Source organism: Rhodamnia argentea, chromosome 1 (genome assembly GCF_020921035.1).
Source record: "Rhodamnia argentea isolate NSW1041297 chromosome 1, ASM2092103v1, whole genome shotgun sequence".
Classification (NCBI taxonomy): Eukaryota; Viridiplantae; Streptophyta; class Magnoliopsida; order Myrtales; family Myrtaceae; genus Rhodamnia; species Rhodamnia argentea.
Window position 1 is genome coordinate 26,356,072 of NC_063150.1, and position 9,292 is coordinate 26,365,363.

Consider the following 9,292-nt stretch of genomic DNA (forward strand, 5'->3'; position numbering starts at 1 on the left):
TCCCTAGGAAAATCAGATTTTCCACATCGAACTGCGGAAGAAATTTTCTTATTCGTTTTCAAGTCCTAGCCAAATTTTGAAAAATATTTATCATTTTCTTTAAAAATAACTTTCTAGAAAATACTTTAGAAATATCTTATTATCTATGAAACAAATGGAGCCTCATGGATAAATACTTTCTGAAAAACCTGTCTCGGCCCCTTGCAAACGGCACAAGTAAAAAAGACATTTTTTCCTGATTCAAAGAGAGGTTTATATACTGGAGCTGATTCTTGAACATAACATCCCAAAATCAAGCTGCATACAATTTGACAACATCCAATACAATGAACTCATCGAACGAAACTCAGTGCCGCGATCAGCACCGTCATCGCATATTTTCTGCGTTTTGCAGATCCAGAACATTGCCATAAGATGTGGGGAGAAAATGGGGAAACCTTTTTGCTCTCGAGTGTTGCTGTAAAGATCAATCACCTGAGATCGATCTGTGAAACACTTGGAAGTAACTGAACATTGCCTCAAATCTCGAACAATCAGGAATTTTTCTCATACCATACAGATATCCACATCGCGTGTTATACGACGTAGTATACATACATCCGGAAGCAACAAGGGAAGCTCGAAGAATCAAAGAATGACTGACTGTTTTCGTGCTAACAGGCATCAACCAACACACTGGATAATGCTACTTCTGCCTACTTGGCCTCCGACTGCAGAGACTAAACCCTCAGCATCTCTTGGCGGTTTGCCGATGTCTGCACTTTGCGGAACTGCGGTGCGTGCAAGAACATCCGTTCTCAGATGCTCTTCCCTCAGAACGCATTGAAATTTTTTTCCCACTCGAGGAATTTTTTTTCTTTTCCAATCCTATCTCGAACATGCTGCATTGAGCAGCACATGAGCTAACATGAGATCCACGAAATACTGGTGCCCGATTTCCCCATCCCTCCACTTCATCCTCGCCGGGGCACGGCCGTGGTGGACCCTATCATTGCACTGGTTATCGAAGGGCCACGGGTAGGTCAGATCGAAGTTATCGATCACGCTGGATACCAACCTGGCTTGTCTGAAGTGTTTCCCCGTGTAATTGGAATCTTTCTTTTGCTGTAGGTATGGCTGTGTGATAAAGGGTTTTGTAGTCTGTTCTATCAGGTCGAGGAACCTTGTGATGGCTCTGAAGAAGATCCGACGCGCAGCAGGCAAGGAGGTAGTACCAGTCGTAGCTACCTTGACAAGCAATAATCTTGCGGATTTATCACGATAGATGCTGTGATAAGTCATTTGACGGACGAGCTTGTTCTAGAGCATGCCAATCCTTCATTACCGGGAATATTTACGGACGGATGATCATCACGGACCATTTAGTCTACAATGGTCTGGAATTAATGGCGAAGACATTGGGATTGTGCAAAATCGTCATGGACCCATGGTTGAAAGAACATGGAAGCAGAGATGACACGGAAAATCTTATGCTTTCCAAGAATCCTTCTGCTTCTGCATTGAGGTTACGCTCAGACTTCAATGCCAAAAGCAACTTAAACTGAAATGCTCCTAAGTCAGCACCTAATTTCTCCAAGATCATTTGGTAGCACTGGATGAAGTTTGTTCAGAAAATGCATTCCATCGATTTGTTTCCATGTCCATCACAAGATGCAAAGGATCTCTTCCGATATTCATTGGGAATGTAAATAGCACGAAGTTGAATGTATATCATCCTTGTAAATACAATCCTGCGATACCAATTGACTGAGTGCGCTCGCAAGTTTACCTGTCAATCAAATTTTGGGCCCGTGGCTTTGTTTACCAGACTTGATAAAACGTATCAAGGATGTGTGGATGCTGAGCTGAGCTATATCCATAGCTTAGCACTCTTTTTTTTTCTGCTTCTTCTTCTTTTTCCCCGCTTTTTTGGGGGGTTGAACTCATGTTGAACTTCACAAAATTGGTTAGATGTAAGTGAATTCCAGAACTGTAAGATTTGCATGGTCAGGCAATCAACCGGTTTTATAAGGTGAAACAAAGACTTTCTAGGGTGACCAATTTTCAATCGGTGCCTTTAGTCTATTATTGGCTCATTCGCACATAAAAGATTTCTTGGCACAACCAAGCACTTCAACTGTTTCCAGGCACGGAAGTATGCAGATTGACAGCTCAAGGTCGCCGTTTGTTTCGATGAATCCCAACGATTCATGTTTCTTGTGTTGCGAGTGCCTATCATACTCGTCGCTAAGACTACCTTGAACACCATTTTTACATCGAGAGGTCCATCAACTGGTTTTGGCAGGAGCAACTAAGACTGCCTGGAGCACCGCTTCAATGCCACATGAATCCACAACTTCACAAACCTAGGACTGCACAAACGCGCAATCATGAAAAATTATAGAGGTCCAAAATCCTCATCGAATTTGATAGACAAGATTGCATTTTAATATCTAACAAGGATTACATTCCAGCAAATAAACATCAACATATCAGAAGAAGCTAATCAGATTAAATTCCATCGATCAAGGAAAGTGAAAAAGAAAGGAATAGAGTGAGCCAATGCCATTAAACCAGTGAACTGGAAAAAGAGAAATTAATTCTAGTTTAACAAAAAAAAGACCACATATATTCACATTTAAATCACAGAGGAACATCCAGGTCTTCAAGTGTAAGGAAGCCTTCAGGATCATATCCATATCCCTCAAGATTGCAGGGCGTCGACTCCTCTACCCAGCTTTCACCGCCAATGGCCGAGTTCCCCGGCAAAGTCAAGAAACTGTCTAGGTCACCGTCACCGATGCAGTCCTCCAAGAGACTAAGGAATTCGTCAGGATTACATCCACACTGCTCAAGGTCGCAGAGCATTGACTCCTCTCCCAAGCATCCACTGCCAGTGGCCGAGTTTTCCGGCAAAGTCAAGAATTTGTCATGGACACCATCACTGTCGCCGACCCGGTCCCCGAACAAATCAAGAAAGTTGTCCTGATTAAATCCCCACTCCTCAGGATGGGAGCACGTGAGGGGTGGAGTCCGCTGCCCAACTTCCACCACCGGCAACGGCATTCTCCGGCGAAGTGAAGAAAGCGTCCCCATCACCATCGCAGAGGCAATCCTCCAAGAGAGCCGGGGAACGAGCTTTAAGACTCTCAAAAACCAAATATATCTCTTGATCGCTCAAATTTTGAGGATCACTACCAAGCCCAGCTCCAGAGCCGCCACCAGTACTGCCGATCATGACAGATGATTTCCTCTCCAGATCTTCCGACATCTTGAGTGCAAGTTCTTGAACGGTCTCGTACTTCACGATCAGGAAATCTAAGTCCTCCTCCGTCGCGCAAGAATTCCATTCATCCTCAATCCGGTCCTCCCACTCAGTCAGACCCATCGGCGGCAACACATCGCCATCGCCGCCGATGTACTCCGAGATCACCTCTTCGGCGGAGGAAAGAACAGGGCTTGCCGGCCGGGGAGAAGACAATGACGGCGGCACGAGCGCCGCAGAGTTGGCAGAGTTGAAGTTTGAAGTTGCAGAGGAGGGGAAGGAGCTGAACGGGAATATCTACTTATAGTCGTAGGGGACATTTGAAAACTTTGCGAATTCCAATTTTTGGTCCTCTTAAATTATGTCGATTGTCAAATTGGTCCCTCTAAATTTTGTGTTGATTAGGCACTCTCCAGTTTTCATAATTTGTGTAATTGTGTTCCAATGGATTTTTTTCACCATTAACCACGATGCGATAGCTATTTAAACTATATAGGTAAAAACATCGCTTTAAATTATAAAGTTCAAATTTTAAATTAAATAAGTAAAGATGTCGCTTTAAACTATAAAATTCAATTTAGCAAACGACAAGGGAAAAAAAGGAAAAAAAATACATTCAGAGGTTAAACAAGAGAAGCTCGTCATCACAAATTTTTGTCAAAATTTTCTAAAAACATGTGCGGTGCTTTTGGTTACTCGGGCTACATTAGGTGTGGGACCCGAGGTCCAGGAAGGTGGTTTGGGAGACGAACGAGCCCAGTTCGGGGCGGAGCAGCCGGTTCGGGGACTCGTTCGCCGACGTAGATGCCGACGCGGAGTCATTCAGGCTGTTCAAGGTGTGCTCCAAGTCGGGGGACCTCGGGACGGTGGATCTGCGCAAGCTGGGGGACAACCTGTGGGTGTACCTAAGGGAAAGGAATTCGGGCATGAGGAACACGGTGAGCAATGGCGGGACAAGCGTCATGCGTTGCTAGCAGGGGCAAGTGTTCGTGGGAAGGGAAGGAGATCTTGAGGTGGTCGAGGGCAGCAGCGGCGTGCGATAGAGAACGCCGAAGGGAGGAGGATGAGGGGGAGGGAATGTATAGGAGGAATTATATGAATAGGGTGGCAGCGTAGGCGGAGGCAGAGGCGGTGGCAGAGGTGGAGGAGTGCGAGAGAGGAGCGATACGACGGATAGACGGTGGTGCCGCCACATGGCCACGGGCCGGTTTAGGCCCCGAACCGGCCCGTAGAATAATCGGAACCGGCCCGCTAACCGGGACCACTAGTTCCGCACCGGAACCAACCCGGCCCCTCACGGGCCGGTTACGGTTTAAAAAATTTCAAGGGGGGTGTGGGTGGCGGGAGGAAGAGCAATAATGGCCCAAAATTGGGTCGTTGCAATGAAACGGTCATTTTGACCATTGCAGTGCAACAACCATTACACCCCTTCCCAACCCCCCCCCTCCCCTCTTTTTTTTTTCTTAAATTTTCTATTGGTACCATTCCCTCCCTTTCATTTTTCCTCACAATTTTTCACAATTTCTCTCAATTCTCTCAAATTCTTTCAATCCCAGCTCAATTCTTTCAATTTTCTCAATTGGCTTTCCACTCAATTCTCTGATAAAAATGGTAAGTGGAAGCGGAGCTGGTGATAGGGGAAAGAGTCCGATGCCGATGGGGATGGGGAAATCCGATTATCCTAACTTCATGATCAATATGATCCTTGTGAATTTACATGTTGGGTAAATGCTGATGATAATATCAACTATATTTCCAACGTCGAGCACGTCCCAAATTAAAAAGGTCTTCATCCTCCTACCGGCGTCGAAGAAACATCGACAGCAAAGGAGCAGGAACGGCAAGCCCGGGAGAGTACATCCAACTTATGGCAACACTTTGACAAAATACATTTAGGCAAAGACAAGTACAAGATAAACCGTAAATATTGTATGAAATCATACAATTTTAATAAAGGAGACGGCAATGGAACATACCCTCGGCATCCGACACAAAAACATGCAACGCAAGCGGAGATCGATACCAAACAATAATAAATTTTTGGGTACGCTAATCCTAACACTTCTCCTTTATTTCATTTCAGTGATAAACTTTATAAAAAAACATTAGCTTAATATGTTGTCATTGAACATTTACCGTTTACTACTAGTAAAAATTTTGGTTTGAATTTTTTTATAAACACTGCATGTACTTCGCAAGCAAAACATGTTCCAAGAACTACTCTTAAATGCGAACTTTTTAGGATTTATAAAAAATAAAAAAAGGCTTTGCAAAACTTTTTTATGGATTTCAATGGACGTGTGCATATAAGTAGCGACATTTGGAGTGATCCTTGGCAAGTTCATTCTTATATGGATATCACATGTCATTAGATAGGTGACGATTAGAATATTCAAAAAAGAAAACTTGCATTTCAAGTGTTTAATGAAAGGCATACCGCTAATAATATTTATAGAATAATTATGCAAGTTTTAGAATAAAATAATTTTATTAATAAAATTTTTTAGTTGGTTTTGATAATGCCGCATCAAATACCGCTTCCATTCCCGAGTTAGAAAATATTTGTAAACCCTCTTTTGGCGGATAATTTTTTCACATTAAATGTGCTTACCACGTTTTAAATTTGTATGTACAAGATAGTTTACGAACTCTTGAGGCTTTTCTCATCCCAACAAAGAGAGCAATTAAATTTTTATGAAGTCGTCCCCAAGTTATGAAAGAATGGGCTAGATTTTGTAAATCACATGGACAAAAACCAAAAAGATTTCCAAAAGATGTTCCGTCTCATTGGAATTCTACATATGAGTTGCTTCATCAATCTTTTGCTTATAAATATTTATTATGTGTATTTATTTTGAATAATGTTCCCAAAATTAGTTTACTCCCGTAAGATTGGGTTGTTTGCAAAAAAAATTTAGATTTTTTTAAAGTTTTTAATGATGCAACTTATACTTTATCTAGTGCTTATTATCATACTGCGCATTTATTTTTAATAGAGTGTGTTAATATTGTTGGTGTTTTTTGTAAATATGAAAAAGTTGCTTATTTAGCTCCGACTATTTTAGCAATAAAAGCAAAATGATTGATTATTATGCTTGTATTCCTATTGTTTATTTGGTTGCTATTGTTATCGATCCACATACTAAATTAGATGGTTTGTATGATTATCTAAAAGATTATTATTATGATTGTTTACATTTGAATGAAACAGTAGATATTAAAACTATACAAGTAGAGGTTAAAGACGCTATAGTAGCATTATATAATGAATTTTGTAGTAGATAAGGTTTAGGTAATGGTAAATCTTCTTCAACCTAGTGCCTCACAAAGGGAGGAGAATGGTAGACTTAGTAGAGGGTACAATCTGCTCATTAGTAGGCAAAAAAGGCAAAATGGAGCAACAGGTAATATTTTTGAATTAGAAAACTATTTAACCATTGCTTTTGAGTTCCGTGATTCCGAACAAAGCACAGATTTCAAAATTTTAGATTGGTGGAAGACTCATTCAACCTAATTCTCAATCCTCCCTCTCATCACATGACAAATGTAAACAACTCCTTCTTCAATAGTTGTAGTTGAACAAGCATTTAGTGTTGGAGGATTAATTTTGGACGACCGCCGTTCAAGATTAAATCTGAATACCGTGGAGACTCAAGCTTGTGTCGATAATTGGACAAAGGTAAAATTTCGACAACAAGAGCTGGATCGAGACAACGAATTCTTCAATGATGATAGTGGAGATACCACCGCCACGAGTACCACCACGGGTAGCGACGATTGACAATGAGTAGGGGGTAGCATGTCCGGTAATGATTGACAATGAGGCAATTTGGTGGTTCCAAGTTCCAAAAATTGAAGAACCTATTCCAACGGGTATGTTCTAAATTCCACTACCTAGAACCTGGAACTTGGAACCTAGACCCTAGATTCTGAAATAATTTTTTTTTATTTTTCTTGATATATGTTTTTGCATGATAATACAATGTTCTATGGCGATATAAGTTATAATTTGGAAACAAATTTTAGGTTTCAAGTCCCAAAAATGATAAACATGTTCCATTTATTTTTCCAAATTTGTTTAAAATGTACATTAATTAAAATTAAAATTATATTTTTTATTTGTAGGTTTCACTCTAATTTTTTTAACTAAAATTAAAAATAAAAGAAATTGATAGGTTTTGGGTTTTTTTAAAATCACCCCCAAACTTTTTAAAAAAAAATTTTTTTTTTTTAAATTTTTAAAATTATAGTTCCAAAAAATGGAACGATCTAGCCTTGAACAAGTAATTTTGGGTTATCAAAGGCAAAAGAACTGCATGGGTTTTGATTCTTCTATCCCAAAAAGATATGTAGGCGCTTAATGATAATTCATTAAGTTCAAGCCTATTTCCTCTCCCTTTTTTTTCTCCAAATTTAATTACAATGTACAATTTGATTATAATTTATAATTGATAATTTATTATTATTTTATTTCATAATGTACTATTTTAAATTAAATTTAAAATTGAGATCCGACCCGGAACCGGGACCGCACCTTCAAGGGCCGGTTTCGGTTCAAGCATGGCAACGAACTGGAACCGGTAGCTCACGGCCCGTGGCCATGTCTAGGTGGGAATAGGTTGTTTGTGCGTAGGGAAGGTGTAGAGGGGGTTGAGGTGTGGGAAAGCTCTAGATTTGCTGCTGTTGTTCTGGCCTCGTGACCTATTTTTGTTTTTGGCACTTGAATCTTTTAATAGCTTTAGATAAATTTTTTGGAGTGGTTTCCACCCACCCAGTCCTTCCAACTTCATGTACACTCTTGCTAACATCCAATCGGACATTCGTTTTTTTGTTTCGCCCTAATCAGAAGAAATTCTTAGGTATTTCCCAGTTTTTTCGATTTCTGAGACACGCAACTCAGTTAACATGATCTGCTTCAATCTCCGAAGATAGTTTTTGCTAAAAAAATATTCTCGATTTGTTTAGGTTTATGGCTTGACCCGAAGCAAAACAATGACGGTTCAGTACCTCAGTGACACTTTGATACTCCTTTATGGTACCATCCAAGAAGAAAATTGAATCATCCGCAAACAATGAATGGGTTAGGGTTGGACAAGACCTACACCGTTGAATGCCTTTAAATTAGACACGTTTTTTTTTTTTGTCAAATTAAATTAGATAAGTAAAGACACCGTTTCATTGAAGTTTTTTTAAAAACATGCTTGTCCGTTTGTTAACATTTGTTTTATGATTTTTTTCTTCTTCTTCTTCTTTTTACTCTCTTCAAATACTTGAAAACAGAAAAACAGGCAAATAAGATATATGACAAGCTATATTATAAGTAATTTCTTAAGTGATTATTATTTCATGAAAGACGGCTATGATAAGTGAAACATTTGATTAAAGGGACAATTTTTTTTTTAAAAAATAAAGGACGCTGTAAATACATATATGATGCCCGACTAAAATATTTGCTCAAATGTACAAAATATAACAATGTATAATACCATTTTTTTTTCCTCTTCCCATGGATTATCTGGTGAACAACATGCAGACAAAACCACCTAGATCTCCAAATATAATGTACAAATAAATTTATATTAAGAGACGTAAAAAAAAATTACCATCTTCTCAGAAAAAAAATATTTATATATATATATATACATATACATATTACAATTCAATAATAAAATTGGGAAAATTTTCAAAAAAGGCCCTCAAATGCCATCATTTTCTCAAATAAGGCAAAGTGCATTGTTGAGTGCATATTGTTTCAACTAAGGGCTTAAAGTGACATATTAGTTTAAAAAAGGGCTAGAGTCATTTTAGCTAGGGACATTTTGATCATTTAATATTTTATTTTATTTTTTCCTTTTTTTGTTTTCTAAGAAATTTTGAAAAACAACAAAAAAATTTAAAAAAAAAATGAAGAACACAGGCGGGAGGTTTTGACCTCCCGCCTGCCTTTGTTTATGTTTATGTTTATGTTTATGTTTATGTTTATGTGTTTTTTAATTTTCTATTTTTTTTGTTTTAATTTAATTTAATAAAAATTAGATTAAATTTATA